The sequence below is a fragment of the Pleurodeles waltl genome, chromosome 2_2, assembly GCF_031143425.1.
Source record: "Pleurodeles waltl isolate 20211129_DDA chromosome 2_2, aPleWal1.hap1.20221129, whole genome shotgun sequence".
Classification (NCBI taxonomy): domain Eukaryota; kingdom Metazoa; phylum Chordata; class Amphibia; order Caudata; family Salamandridae; genus Pleurodeles; species Pleurodeles waltl.
Genome location: NC_090439.1, coordinates 676042132 through 676058175, shown reverse-complemented (window position 1 = coordinate 676058175; position 16044 = coordinate 676042132).

Sequence of the window (16044 nt, the reverse complement as noted above, 5' to 3'; positions counted from 1 at the left end):
GTTCTTGGAGGACGAGCTCAGGGTCAGGGTGAAGGAAATCGTCTGGGTAGAGCCACAGCTATTCGGATCACAGGTGCAGTACACCTCCATTGCTAGGAAGATGGAGCTATGGCGAAGAATAGTGGACAGGGTAAACGCAGTGGGACAGCACCCAAGAAATAGGGATGACATCAGGAAGAGGTGGAATGACCTACGGGGGAAGGTGCATTCCGTGGTCTCAAGACACCACCTTGCGGTTCAGCGTACTGGCGGCGGACCCCAACCTCCTCCCCCACAACTAACAACATGGGAGGAGCAGGTCTTGGTGATTCTGCATCCTGAGGGCTTCGCAGGAGTAACATGAGGAATGGACCCTGGTAAGTCAAATATCTCACTATTTCATCCCCCACTCAACCTGCATGCCATCACATACCCCCACCCTCACCCCCATCACTCCAACTCCTCACAAATGTCCCAATATCACAAACGACACATCCCAACACCAAGCCCTGCATGCAACAACAAAGCATGGACAACCAACACCAAAGCATGCCCACTGCACAAACCCATACACCCCCCTAAACCATCCTCACCCAAGGTCCCACACAGGAATGCAAGCACTGGGGTACACGGTCAACCACCCATTGCACACCATGGCACACACAGATGCAATAATCATGCTTTTACACCCCTGCAGGACCCCTACCCAACGTCACCGCACAGGAGGGTCCAGACATGTCCACACCACCAACAGAAGAGGCCCACAGTGATGACAGCAACTCTGTCCAACTGTATCTAGATGGCCAGCCCGGCCCATCGGGGACCTCGGGACAGTCGGTTCCCCTCACACAGTCACAGGCCACTACAGAGCTTCCCCCCTCTGGAAACACCAGCACAGCACCCACCCAGCGGGCCCATGCCTCTGTCCCCAGAACATGTCAAGCAGCAGTGTGTCCACCACTACAGGGAACCCAGGCTAACCCACCACCCCAACAACACCAGGGACCTGAGGGCAGTGGCAGTGGGCACACCGTTCAGGGGACAGAGGCCCAGGAACACAGGGGAACTGGGAGGGCTGCTCTGCGACAGGGGGAGGACAGGCCAAGGGAACCCACTCTCCACGAGGCCCTCTCCAACATCATGGGAGCCTACCACCACTCCCAGGAGACGATGGGAACGGTACTGGCCAAGTTTCAGGAGACCCAGTGACTGCAGGAGGAACAGTATCTGGGCTTCATGGAGGAACTCAGAGCCATCAATTCCACCCTGGGAACCGTCGTAGGGGTGCTGAAGGAATTACTCAACACCAGGAGGGACACTGTGGAACAACAAGGGGCCCCTGACACTAGCCTGGATGATTAACTGCCCACCACCTCCGCCGGCGCTAGTGGACAGGAGGCACCGCCACAGGACCACCACACCAGCACCCCACCCCCTGCAGAGGGAGTACCACCCTGCAAACGGTCCCTGAGATCCAGGACAAAGACAGAGAACGATGCCAAGACCCCCGCCAAGAAATGAGACCACCCTGAATGTCATCTTTTTGTCCCACTTTGTCACCCTGTCCATCCTCAAGCTGCCCCAGCTCCACTTCCTATGCCCATTTGGGCAATGCACCTATGAGACCAATAGACTGGACTCTGCCATGGACATACCTCCACCATCACCCCTCCCCATTTTGAAAACCCCTCCAATATTGAGCACTTAAATAAACACCCTTGAAGCACAAAACAATCTGTTGTCAGTCTGTGATTTTGAATTAGTGTATTAACAATTACTTGGTAAAAAGCTCTTCCAATTGTAATGTCAACATACCTATGTCACACAGCTCTAGTCCATGAGGAATCAAAGCAGATGTCACACAGTGGGACCCCCATCTGTGAAATCGTAAGGGAAAGTGACAACTCAGTGACCATACACTGGGTGATAACGACAGACAGTAGAGAGGTAGTAATGTTAAAGTACATGTAGTAGGCAGGTTTGTATTCTTACCTGTGTCTCACTGGAAATATTGCAGGATCATTGAGTCCCTGTTGTCGATGTCCTCTTCTTCTGCATCCTCGTCTTCACTGTCCACAGGCTCCACAGCTGCAACAACACCGCCATCTGTACCAGCCTCCTGCAGAAAAGGCACCTGTCATCGCAAAGCCAAGTTGTGCAGCATATAGCAGGCCACGATGATCTGGCACACCTTCTTTGGTGAGTAGAATAGGGATCCACCTGTCATATGGAGGCACCGGAACCTGGCCTTCAGGAGGCCGAAGGTACGCTTGATTATCCGCCGTGTTCGCCCATGGGCCTCATTGTAGTGTTCCTCTGCCCTTGTCCTGGGATTCCTCACTGGGGTCAGTAGCCATGACAGGTTGGGGTAACCAGAGTCACCTGCAAATGGCGAGGGACAACTGTTAGACACACACTAACCTGTAGGGATATCCCCAGACCCAGACAACCATTCCCACTGACTTGCTTCCAGGTGCTCACCTAATAGCCACACACAGTGCCTCTGGAGTTGACCCATCACATAAGGGATGCTGCTATTCCACAGGATGTAGGCGTCATGCACTGAGCCAGGGAACTAGGCATTCATATGGGAGATGTACTGGTCGGCCAAACATACCATCTGCACATTCATGGAATGATAACTCTTCCGGTTTCTGTAGTCCTGTTCACTCCTGCAGGGGGGGACCAAAGCCACATGTGTCCCATCAATGGCACCTATGATGTTGGGGATATGTCCCAGGGCATGGAAGTCACCTTTCACTGTAGGCAAATCCTCCACCTGAGGGAAAACGATGTAGCTCTGCATGTGTTTCAGCAGGGCAGACAACACTCTGGACAACATGTTGGAAAACATAGGCTGGGACATTCCTGATGCTATGGCCACTGTTGTTTGAAATGACCCACTTGCAAGGAAATGGAGCACTGACAGCACCTGCACTTGAGGGGGGATTCCTGTCGGATGGCGGATAGCTGACATCAGGTCTGGCTCCAGCTGGGTACACAGTTCATGGACTGTGGCACGGTCAAGCATGTATGTGATGATCAGATGTCTTTCCTCCATTGTCGATAGGTTCACCAGCGGTCTGTACACCGGAGGATGCCGCCATCTCCTCACATGTCCCAGCGGACGGTGCCTATGAAGGACAACAGCGAGCACAGAGTCAACCAACTCAGAGGTACGTACCCAGAGCTTACACAGAACACAAATCATAATCTGAAAAGTGGCCTGTATGTGTGTAGAGTCTAGGCCTAGGTATGTGTGACGCAGTTACAAATAAAGCCATGTGGGACCCTAAAATGGCAGCTGCCTGACCTCTAAAGTGGGACAATGGGATGTGAGGTAACTGCGCTGACGTTGTACACCGTTGCAGTAGGCGGTCGAAGACCGCGGCGCAATGCTGCATTGGTTAACATTGGACCCTATGGGTCCCAGGAGCCAATGACGATGTACGCCGGCGCACCACCGCGGACGTGACCGCCATTTTCTATCTGTTCAATCACTCGATACCTGATCTTCGACAGGAGAGGACCTACACTGCAAGTGCTGCTGTGACCTCGGTCTGGAAGAGACAATGGCTCGAGTGTCTGTGTAAAGGGCCCCTGCCTTTACATCGGAGGAGTTGGAGAAACTCGTGGATGGGGTCCTCCCACAGTACACGCTACTCTACGGTCCTCCAGACAAACAGGTAAGTACACTGGGAGCATGCTGTATGTGGGCTATGCCTGTGTGGAGAGGGGTAGATATCAGAAGGAAGGGGGGAGAGTGCGGCGTGCATGAAACAACGGTGAGTGCATGTGCCACATGCCAAGTGTAGGGATGGGGGCCAATGACTGTGACGGTGCAGTTGGTAATAAGTTTCTCTTCCCTCTGTACAAATCATGTAGGTCAGCACCCACCAGAAAAAAGATATTTGGCGTGCCATCGCCAAGGACGCCAAGGACGTCCGGACCCTGGAGGTCTACCACAGACGGAGCACCCACTGCCGGAAAAGATGGGAGGACATTCACCGCTGGAGCAAGAAGACGGCGGAGGCTCAGCTGGGGATGGCCTCCCAACGTGGGAGAGGTGCCCGTCGCACCATCACCCCCCCTGATGTTCAGGATCCTGGCGGTGGCGCACCCGGAGTTGGATGGGCGCTTGAGGGCATCACAGCAGCCACAAGGGGGTGAGTACACTCTCATCCTGCTGATTTAGCGCGCAGTGGAGGTGTCTGGGCTGTGGGTTTCCCTAGGCCAGGGCGAGTTTAGTAGGCTAGGTCCCTCCGTAAGGCAGGCCATGTGGCACCCCACCCCACCTCTGTAGAGTGCCAAGTACACCTAGTCATGCCCCTGTGTCATCCATGTGTGCAGATGTCGTCCATAGCCTAGTAGGCTATGTCCCAGGGATTGCACAGTGGAGCCCAAGAGCGTGGCATAGTGCAGGGGGCTTCTGTGTCTGTCGTGTCCGCCAACGGTAGCGGTAATGCATGCACTCAACATGTCTTTCTTCTGTTGTCCCCCCCTTTTTGTGGTCTCCCTGTTCTTGTGTGCATTAGCATCATAAGGCAGAGGAGCAGTGGCACCGGAGCACGAGGGAGCTGCATCCCACATGTCCATGGAAGGCAAAACTACGGACCCGGAGTTCACCAGTGGGACGGAGGGCGAGGGGAGCTCCACGGCGGGGACAGGAGCTGATACCAGTGACACGGACTCGTCCTCTGATGGGAGCTCCCTTGTGGTGGCGGCAACATCTGTGCCCCCTGCATCTACAGGCACAGCCGCCACCCCCCCTACCAGCACCGCCCTCCCAGCAGCCCCTCAGCCTTTGCCCCGTGCCCGCTCACCCAGGAGGGTGGGCATCACTTTCGCCCCAGGCACTTCAGGCCCTGACCCAGTCACCCCTGCTGCCCCCAGTGAGGAGGCCATTGACCTCCTCAGGTCACTCACTGTTGGGCAGTCTACCATTTTGAATGCCATCCAGGGTGTAGAAAGGCAGTTGCAACAAACAAATGCATTCCTGGAGGGCATTCATTCTGGTAAGGCGGGCCTTCAGCAAGCTTTTCAGACTCTGGCCTCAGCACTGATGGCAGCCATTGTCCACGTCTCTAGCCTCCCCCCTCCAACTTCCTCCACCCAGACCCAATCCCCTGTACCCCAGCCTATCCCAAGCATACCTTCAGACCAGCATGCACACACCTCAACACACAAGGGAAGCTCAGGCAGACATAAGAACCACACATCCCACAGGCACTCACGCAAGCATCACACACATGCAGACACACCAACATCCACTGCCTCCACTGTGTCCCCCTCCTCCTTGTCTCCCTCCTCCCTCCCAGTCTCGTCTACACTCACACCTGCATGCACTACATCTACAGCCACTACTGCCATCACCAGCACACACACCACCACACCCGCTCACGTGCAGTCACCACCCCCACTACCATCCACACATCCCCTGTGTCCTCTCCCAGTGTGTCTGTGATGCCACCTCCCAAGATACACAAACACAGGACACCGCCGCTTCCAGCACTGCTGAACAGGGACCGCCGCCTCAAGCACAGCTGAACAGGGCACCGCCGCCTCAAGCACCGCTGAAGAGGGCACCACCGCCTCAAGCACCGCTGAACAGGGCACGCCGCCTCAAGCACTGCTGAACAGGGCACCGGTGCTCAAAGCACCGCTGAACAGGGCACCACCGCCTCAAGCACCGCTGAACAGGGCACCGCCGCTCCAAGCACCATTGGCCAATGAGTGCCAAGGGCACTGACGCTACTGAGTCACTCACGAGCAGGATGAAGCACTCTGGGCACCAGGCCCCCTCCAGAACCAGTGGAGTATCCCATCCACTACCTCTGTCCTTAGCAGGATGAAGCACTCTGGGCTCCAGGCCCCCTCCAGAACCAGTGGAGACTGTTATCGACTTGAGAGACTGTGGCTTTGCACTCCCCAGGATGCAGCAGTGGGCAACCCACCCACTGTAGTGACTTGAGAGACTGTGGCTTTGCACTCCCCAGGATGCAGCAGTGGGCAACCCACCCACTGTAGAGACTTGAGAGACTGTGGCTTTGCACTCCCCAGGATGGAACAGTGGGCAACCCACCCACTGTAGTGACTTGAGAGACTGTGGCTTTACACTCCCCAGGATGGAACAGTGGGCAACCCACCCACTGTAGTGACTTGAGAGACTGTGGCTTTGCACTCCCCAGGATGGAACAGTGGGCAACCCACCCACTGTAGAGACTTGAGAGACTGTGGCTTTGCACTCCCCAGGATTGAAAAGTGGGCATGTGGCCCCCTCGTGGATTTGACGTCATGCACTCAACCGGCTGAGGTGCCCCCCCTTTCCCTCACCCTGAGGTGCCTGTTTTCTTGCTCTCTGATGCCTCTGCAGTGTTCTCTCCGTCAAGGTTGGGGATCTTATGTGGGCCTCACCCATACCGTGTGGGCCCAGTGTTCCACTGACTTCATTGGAGCACTACCTGGACTACTGAGATTGGTGTATATTTTGTTTATGGTTTATATATATATTTCTGCGTACTTGATTTTAATATATTACAATGGTTACACTCATTTCCTTTTGTCTTTGCATTCTTCCGGGGGGGCTGAGGGGTGTAACTATAATGTATAAATATGTATTAGTGTGTGTGTTGTAGTGGGTGGGGGTGGGGGTGTTGCGTGTGTGTGTCCCTGTTTTTTCCCTCCCCCTCCCCTGTGTCGTAGGTGCAGTACTCACCGTTGTCTCCTGGTAGAGGAGCAAGAAGATGAGGGCTGGAAAAATGTGCAGCTCTGGTTCCATGGCGTCCGGATTTCTCATGGGGTGTGGAGAGGTGAGCGTTTTCCTTTCGAAGTCCTGTTTCCGCTGTGTTTTTGTCCGCGGTGAATCCACCCCGGAAAAGGTGGCGGATTGGTAGGTTGTGATACTGTGGGCGGTACATTGACTTCCGCCTGTCTGTTGGTGGTGACCGCCAAGCTGTTTGTCTGTACTGCCGTAGCGGTCGGAGTGTTAAAGTGCTGTCTTTGTTGGCGGTTTCCGCCACGGTCATAATTCCAATTTTTTTACCTCGGGCCTGTTGGCGGTCTTACCGCCGCTTTAACACCGTCCGCCAGGGTTGTAATGACCACCAAAGTCTCTAAGAACCTCTCATAGCAGCTGAAATATTGCAACTATCTAATAGGCTCCCCACAGGGAAAACACCTGTTGTCAATAGTTACCACTTGGGATTTTTCAAGAGGTTTGTCTCACACCTCACTACACCACTGCTTGACATATGTACAGAAGCTCTGGAACAGGAAGAGTCATGGCATAACCTAAAGAGAGCTATGATGACTGTCACCTTTACGACTCAGAAACCTCCAGACCAATGTAATATATACAGGCCCATCTCCTTACTCAATATAAAACCAAGATCCTAGCAAGGGTGCTAGTGCTGAGACTGGAGGGCCCTGATACACCTATATCAACTCGGGTGTGCCAGACCACATGGTCCATGGCAGCCTGAGTGGGTGGTCAGAAGGACCTGGAAAAATGGCCCAGAGTGTTGCCAAAAAGATGAAGGACAAGGAACATGGGAAATCAGCTGCTGAAACTCTCATGGTCTGGGAGGAGGCTGAACCTGAGGGGGACACCCAAGAGCCTACAGGGGAGGATGTTGCTGGGGACTTGCCTGAACTGTCCAGCTGGCAGCAGGAATGGGGTCCCACCAGGGAGGAGTTCTGCAAGACGCAGAGGGAATGCCCTACTCTTGTGGGCTCTCTACAGCAGGCTGAGACCCAGGCAGCTGGTGGTGCTTCTGGCAAACAACTGATTTGCTGAGAGAATGGAATCCTGTGTAGTAGGCGTTATGCTCCTGAGCCTGGTGCAACCCATGTGTTGGTGGTTCTCCAGTGCTGCAGGGCTTCCTACTAGGGCTGGCTCATGATGTCCCCTTGGCAGGTCATTTGGGGTAGTACAAGACATTTGGCAGGCTTGTCACCCACTTTTACTGGCCTCGAAAAGGAAGGCCTCAGATACGTTCTGAAGGTCATGTCCTACCTGCCAGGCAAGTGACAAGACAGAGAGGAAGTGCAAAGCTCCCCTTAAACCTTTTTCTGTCATTGACACTCTCTTTGAGAACGTGGGCATCAACATCATTGGGCCCCTGGAACCCATGACAGAATGGACAACAGATATATTTTTTATTGGTTGTACTTCAAACAGAATCAAAGATACATACATATCTGGGAGCACTAAAGAGAGAAAACAGAAAACACCCTTTCCCTCTCCCCTTCAGTACCTTTCCTTGTCATAACATTGTCTTACTCATTCCTATGGGGGTCTAGCACTCTAGCAGCATTTGTACACTTTACTTCCACAGTCTCTTCAGCATCCGTTGGGCATCTCGTTGGCCATCATCATCTCTTCCATATGTGGGGTCTTACACCAAGTCCTAGAGTTCATCTGGGTTTCCAGTATTGTATCTATCCTACCTCCCATCCATCCCATATTTTCTCATATGTATTTGCTTTAACTCTGTCCCGATATATATACCTTTCCAGGATTCAGGATCTGTCCATACACTCCCATCATTCATTATATCCTGGGGTGTACCTGATCCCCACTTCCTGGCTAAGTCTTGTTTAGCTACCATAAAACCGAAATGGATCAATTGCTTTTAATACCTAGTGTGATCGGTTTGGCTCCATATTCCTAGGAGTGCTGTTTCCAGTCACAGTTTCAAAGAGTTCCCCGTGGCATCATCCAGGGCCTGTCCTACTTCCCTTCAGAACCCTGCAGTTTTAGGGCAGCTCCACAGGGTGTGATAAAACGTGCCAGTGTCCTCACAGCCCTGCACACGATTCACATTTGTTGCCTTCCCTTTCTTGTAAAGCAAAGATCTCATGTAGTACACCCAGTGCAGTATTTTAAATTGTATCAGTTTAAGCAATGCCGGGATGGCTACCTCTGCTGGAAACATAAGCGTATCCACCCAATCAGCCTCCTCCAGTTCCCCACAATCCCCTCTCCACCTCTTCCATAATGTGTTTAGTGAGGGTTGCATATTTCTCAATATAGTGCCATATGTCAGGGAAATTAGCTTCCTTGATATCTCACCCTCCAAAAGTCCTAGCTCGAGTGGAGCATCCTCCTGTGTTTCCAGCTCTAAGGGGATGCTGTGGAGTAGAGCTGCATTTAGCCAAGCATATAGTAGCCATTGTGTATCTAATATTTGGTATTCTTTTTTCAAGTGTGAAAATGGTACCACCCCATTTGCATTCCATACTTCAGCCAAGGACGATATACCTATGGCATCCCAAACCCTAAACCCTTTCAGGACAGTCACCTTAGGCAGTCGTGTGCCTTCCCATATAGGTGTCCGTTGGAGTCAGATGGTTGGGGGACCCCATTTCTCTGGTAAGGTGCCACCATATCTGAATAACTTTCACTGTTGCTGGTCTGAATGCGAGTCCTAGTTTACCCCTGTATAACCAGTGTAAGTAACTATTATTGTGTATGGACTCCCTGTCTACCCGGAACGCCGGGTCCTCCCATGAAGCACAGACCCAATGGTTAACTATGCTTACTTGTACCGCTTCGTAGTATTTCTGAATATTAGGAACAGCTATGTCCCCCTCATATTGGGACCTTTGCAGTGTGAGAAGAGTGACTCTGGGCTGTCCATCTGACTAGAGGGTTGTGCGGACCAGGGAATCTACCCTCAATGAGTCTGGGATGGGATAAGGGGAGTTCTGCAGAAACATAAAGGAAGTGAGGGAGAGTCACCATCTTAAATAGTGCGGCCCTTTCTATCAAAGAGACTGGAAGAGATTGCCAGTATTTAACCTCTGATTTGAACCTTTTGAGAAGGGGGCACAGATTTGCGTCATAGTAGTGGGAGGGCCGACTTGTGACCGAAATACCTCAACGGCAATGTCAGCATTTGACCAGGTGTCCATGTGTCCACCGGGAATAGCAAAGACTTATCCCAGTTAATTTAAACCCAAAGACTTCACTAAGGAAGACATCTCCAGCTTATCCAACTGTAAAGGGTACCTGTGTTAAATATAGCAGGATATCATCCACGTACAAAGAGATATGTTCCCCTGTGCCACTGCTAGTCAGCCATCCCCAGATCAGCACATCCATCCTAATGCAGTTGGCCAGGCCCTCAATCGCCAACGCAAATAACATTGGCAACAGAGGGCAGCCCTATCTTGTCCCCCTGTATAGTCTATATTCGCTGGAGAGATGGCCATTGGCTTTCACTTTTGCGATGGGGTTGTCATATAATAGACCAATTTACCTCCCAAATATTAGGCCAAAGCCCATTTTTCCCAAGACTCAAAACATGTACCTTCATTCCACTGAGTCAAATGTTTTATTAGCATCCAGGGAAAGTATGGCTCTACCTTTTGGTGGACTTTGTTTTCAAGACCAGACTATTACGAAGCCACCGAAGATTCAATGCAGTGGAGTGGCCAGGTTAAACCTTTTCTGATCTGGATGGACCAGCGTCATCATTACTTTCCTGAGTCTGATTGCCAGTACTTTAGCTAGGATTCAACATTTTGTAGTGAGATCGGGCGATAAGAATAGCCCCGGTCCCTGGGCTTGCCCAGTTTAGGCAGCAAGACAATCATTGCCGAACTCATATCTCTGGGGAGTTCTCCAATTTCAAAGGATTTTAGTAAAGCTGCGTGCAAGTATGGTATCATCCACTTACAGAGTTTTCAGAAGAACTCGATCAGAAACCCATTGGGGCCTGGGGTTGTGGACAATAGATTTGTTCTAGTCTTGGTGGAACATGACACCTGGTACCTGGAGGCTATCCCTCTAAGGGCTGTGACTGTGCCTGCAGTGACCGGGGCAATGATCGGAATCTTTAAACACATGGGTTTCCCCAAGGTGGTGGAATCTGACAGGGGTATCAACCTCATGTCAGGGTACATGAAGGCCAAGTAGAACGAATGTGGTTAATCTACAAGTTCTCCACTCCTTACCACCAATAAATCAACGGGCTTGTTGAAAGGTTCAACAGCATCCTTAAAGGCATGATTATAGGTCTGTCAGAACCTGTGAGGCATTAATGCCTTTTCCCCACCTATAGGGAGGTACCACACAAGAGGGTTGGCTTCAGCCCCTTTGAACTTCTGTATGGGCAACCTGTGGGAGGACCTCTCAATTTGAAAGCTCCCAGGAGAGCCCTCCCTAGAATGTGGTCAGCTACATGCTGCCCCCCCCCCACAACCAAACAACGCGCTTCCAGAAACTTGCCCAGGAAAATCTGGAAACCAGCCAGGAGGACATGAAATGCTGGTATGACCAGAATGCCATGCTGGTGAAATTTCAGTCTGGCCACAAAGTGTGGCCACTGGATCCTAGGGCCCTGCAAGAATGCTGGTCTGGACCTTATGATGTAAAGGAGCTCACGATTAATGCCATCTACCTGGTGGACCACAAGACTCCTAGGAACGCTTTGTGAATCCTGCATGTCAACCGCCTCAAACCCCACTTTGAGAGGTCTGAGCTTACCATGCTCCTGGTTATGGATGATCGGGTAGAAGATGAGAGAGAACCTCTCTCCATCCTTCTATCTTCCAATGAACAGGATGGGTCAGTGGATGGTGTTAGCCTCTCCCCTACATTGACCCTCGACGAACAAAAAGCAGTTTGTCTCTCTATGCTCACTTACCCCAGGATACCCATCATAGTGAAACTGGGGTCTGCACACCTGTGGAAAATAAAATTTACAGGTTGTCTGACAAAGTGAGGGCCAGCATTAAGGAGGAGGTTTCCTAGATGCTGGTGTTAGAGGTTATAGAGCCCTTAAACAGCCCTTGGGCCAGCCTAGTGGTAGTAGTCCCAAGGATGCTCTTCAAGGTGTCACACCTGAACAGAGGCTCTGTGTGGACTACTGTGGGCTTAATGTGGTCACCAAGACAAATGCACACTCCATCCCCCGAACTGATGAGCTAATAGACCGGCTTGAGCTGCCAAGTTTCTTAGCATCTTTGATTGAACATCTGGATAGTGACAGATTGCCTCGACTGAGGGAGGCAAAGAGAAATCTGCGTTGAAACCATTCTGGCTCAGGAACCCCACATGACCCAGACAGAAGTGAGAGCCTTCCTAGGCCTCACTGGCTACTAAAGGACATTTTGGTTATGGCACCATTGTTGCACCCTTGACAGAGCTGACTTACAGGAAACAGCCATGTCAGGTGATCTGGACAAGGGATTTCCAGAAAGCTTTTGACACCCTGTAGGAGGTATCCCAAGAATTAATTGTGCAGACAGACATCTCAGGGCATGGCATAGGGGTGGTCCTCTCACAGCTAAATGAAGAGGGCCTGGATAAACCTGTGGCCTTCATCAGTAAAAGGTAACTTCCTAAAGAGCAGAGGTGAAGCACAATAGAAATGGAAGCCTTTGCTGTGGTCTGGGCTCTAAAGAAGCTAAGACCATACCTGTTTGGTATCCATTTCTGATTTCAGACAGACTACAGACCCCTCAGATGGTTAATGCAGATGGGGGAATCCCAAACTGGTGAGGTGGTCCATCTACCTACAGGGAATGGACTTTACTGTGGAACACCGTCCTGTAATGACCACACCAATGCTGATGGTCTCTACAGGTTCTACCACCTAATGAAGAACACCAGCTGAAAGTAGGAAGAGCTACCCAACACCTTGGGTTGGGTAGCTCTCCATACTTTCAGCTGGGGGGACATGTGTTAGACCTGGAATCCTTGACATTGTTTCTCCTAACTTTTTGCCTTCTGACCTCCTGTTTTGCTGAACTTGTTTTTGCTGGCTTTAGGACTGTGGGCACTTTACCAGTGCTAAAGTGCATGTGCTCACTGCTTTAAACATGGTAACATAAGCTTATCCACCATTGGCATCTTTAATTTACTGATACATCCCTATTAAGGTGCACTAGCTGTGCCCAGGGCCAGAATCTAAATGCTACTGGTGGGCCACTGATTGTGCCACTCACTTCAGTAGCCCTGTGTGCAGTTTTAAACTACCATGTGGCCCTGGAAAGTTGATTCTCTAGACAGGCCCAAACCTTCCTTTTTAATACATATGTCACCCCTAAGGTAGGCCAAAGACAGCCCAAGGGCAGAGTGCGGTGTATTTAAAAAGTAGGACATGCACTTTTAAGTTTGACATGCCTTAGTAGGGAAAATATATTAATTTAGTTTTCTCACTGTTGCAAGGCCTATCTCTCGTATAGGATTACATTGAGATTGCCTTATTAAATTTTATAAGTGTAATTTCCAAATGGGAGGAGTTGGGACCTCCAAATTTGGTATCTCTGGAATCACAATTTAAAATCATACCTAATGGTGAAGACAGATTTTAAAATGTTGGCATTTTCTTACTTTATCCATCTAGTACCTTCTACCTGACTCTGAAAACACTTCTAGGTGGTTGACAGCTGGGCTCTTGTGCATTCCCTCCAGACAGCCACACACAAAAGGAGCTTTGGTATGACTGATGGGCCATCCACAGCCTGAGGATTAAGGGAGGAGCTGACATTTACAACTGAATGGGCTGGGTCCTGATCCCACAAAAAGGGCTGCCTAACCGCTGTAGTGAGTCTGGAACGTGGGCAGGGATTCGGTGCACTTTCAAGGCCTCTCTTTGAAGTCCCCCCACTTCAAAGGCACCACTGGGTATCACAGCTGGATGTCTGACCCTACCAACTCAGGACACTTCTAAACCTGTGGATAATCTGCCAGGAAAAAGGACTGCTGTGCATCTGAAATGACTGCCACCCTGCTGGGCTTTGCTGGACTCCTGCTCTCATGTGCTGACCTGCTGCCTGTTGCCCTCCTTGCCTAGTAGTGAGAAGGACTGGACCTGAATCTCTCCAACCCAGAACCAGAGTGACTCCAAGGGCTTGCTGTCTTGCAGGCGTGCCTCCTGTCCTTCTGAAATCTCAGGGACACAAAAGACTTCCAACTCACCTGCTACAGTTCCTGGACCTGCCTTTAACCAGCTCCTGACACCAGTCCTGGGCAGTTGAAAGTGGTTTTGTGGCTCTTGAAATCAAGCTTTTGGCTCTTCACGACCACAAACACGTCCACCTTGCACCAGAACCAAGCCGCTCACACGAAGCATAAGGGCGAACCACTGAAAGTTTGTCTCTTTGCACAGCAAATATCACTGCTCGCAACTAGTCTATCCATCTTTGATGCCCGGCCGACTTCTCACGCCCGATGACCACAACCAGTGACGCTCTCCTTGCTCTTGGTGAACTTGCCCCTCTTTTCCTCCCCAAGAACTGGACTCAGCTTAATTCTGAGAAGGTAAAACTTCCGCAGGACTTATCTGGGACTATACCTAACCCACGCTCAATTGCTGTCAATCTGAACTTTTGGATTTAACTCAATCTAGCATGACCAGATATCCTTGGTTGGTGCTTTTTGCTTCTAAGCACTATACTGCATTTTAATCTTTAAAAATCTATATTTCTACTTCTACTTATTGTATTTTTGTCATTTTGGTCGTTTGTTACTCATACAATTAATTAACTATTTTTCTAACCATGTGTGCTGTTTTTTGTGTGGTGTTTTCACTTTTTTACTGTTTAACATTTTGCACAAATACACCACAAATTGCCTCTTAAGTTAAGCCTGACTACTCTGCGCTAAGCTTCCAGAGGGTGAGTACAAGCTAATTTCGGGGGGTGTATCTGACTTACCCTGACTAGGTTGTGGTTCCTGCCGGGACAGGGTGGATACCTCTGCCAACCAGAAACCCAGTTTCTAACACTCCCTCTATGGAGGAATGGTCAAAGGGCATGGTCTATTGTTTCATTGTAGAGAAATATGTATATAAATTGAGAGGGTGGCCCAAAAAACACAAGAAGATATTTGGTCCATAGCTGTAACACTCAGGGAGGTAGTAGGTAGACTACGCTGCATTAGGTCAGTAAACAATACAATGTGTACGCTTGATCAGGGAAGCTTGATAAGCAGTATGCATGAACAGATAAATGTAAGTTGTGTATTGTCTTTATATAAGCAAATGCCAATAAACAGAGTTATAAAAAAACAGTAAGAGGAAAATACCTCTGAGGATTATTCTTGTGCAGGAAGGTCTCCATTCTTGCACAAAACAATCCTGCTTGTCATGCAGGCACTCTTGCACCATGAAGGAAACCAAGCGCTGCTTCTTACAATAGGAAGAATTGAATGTGGGAAAAGGAGACTCCCGATTGACTCTGAGAACAACTTGGAAGGATGGTGTATTGATAAGATCAAACTTGATCTGTTCTATGTGTCCCGCTTGAGTGGCTCTAGTAAAATATCTCCAGACGAAAGAGTATTACCATCAATCTCCAGAATCCTTTCAGGTACTTCTTCATTCACATGTGAGATTTGCATCTCATTCTGGAAGGCTTAGTCCATAAAACACTTAGAGGCTTGGAATCTGCAAATGCAAAGACTGTGTAAAGGCCTCAAAGAGTGTAAGGGCCTCAAAGAGTAGTGATTAACACTTTAATATGAAAGTAAGCTTTATCATTAACTTCTGTGATTCTTGTACTTCTTATTATTCTTATTATTAACTGCTGTAATTCCCTGACTCTTTCTTCATCTGTGCCCTATGAATGAGACTGTTGTTTCCTTACAGCTGAGGACATGCACATACATAAGGTTGCAACAGGACAAATATATCATCTTTTCTTCTTCTCTAATGAGAGGTTTTTCAACACCCGTGTTCTGCATAAGGTCGTCTTGTGGAATTGTACTGTGAGTGCCTGATTCACAAAGACAAACTTAGACCTGAAGTCTAGGTTTAGACTTGAATTCTAACTGTAGACCTGAAGTCTAAGTTAGACCTGAAGTCTAACTTTAGACCTGAAGTCTACATTAGATCTGAAGTCTAAGTTAGACATCAAGTCTAACTTTAAACGTGCAGTCTATCTTTAGACCTACTTCTGTTAGAGTTCAAGTCTAAAATTAGACTTCAAGTCTACACTTGGGCCCGATTCACAAAGGTAAACTTAGACCTGAAGTTTAGATTTAGACCTAAAATCTAACTTTAGACCTGAAGTCTAAGTTAGACCTGACGTCTAATTTTAGTCCTGAAGTCTATC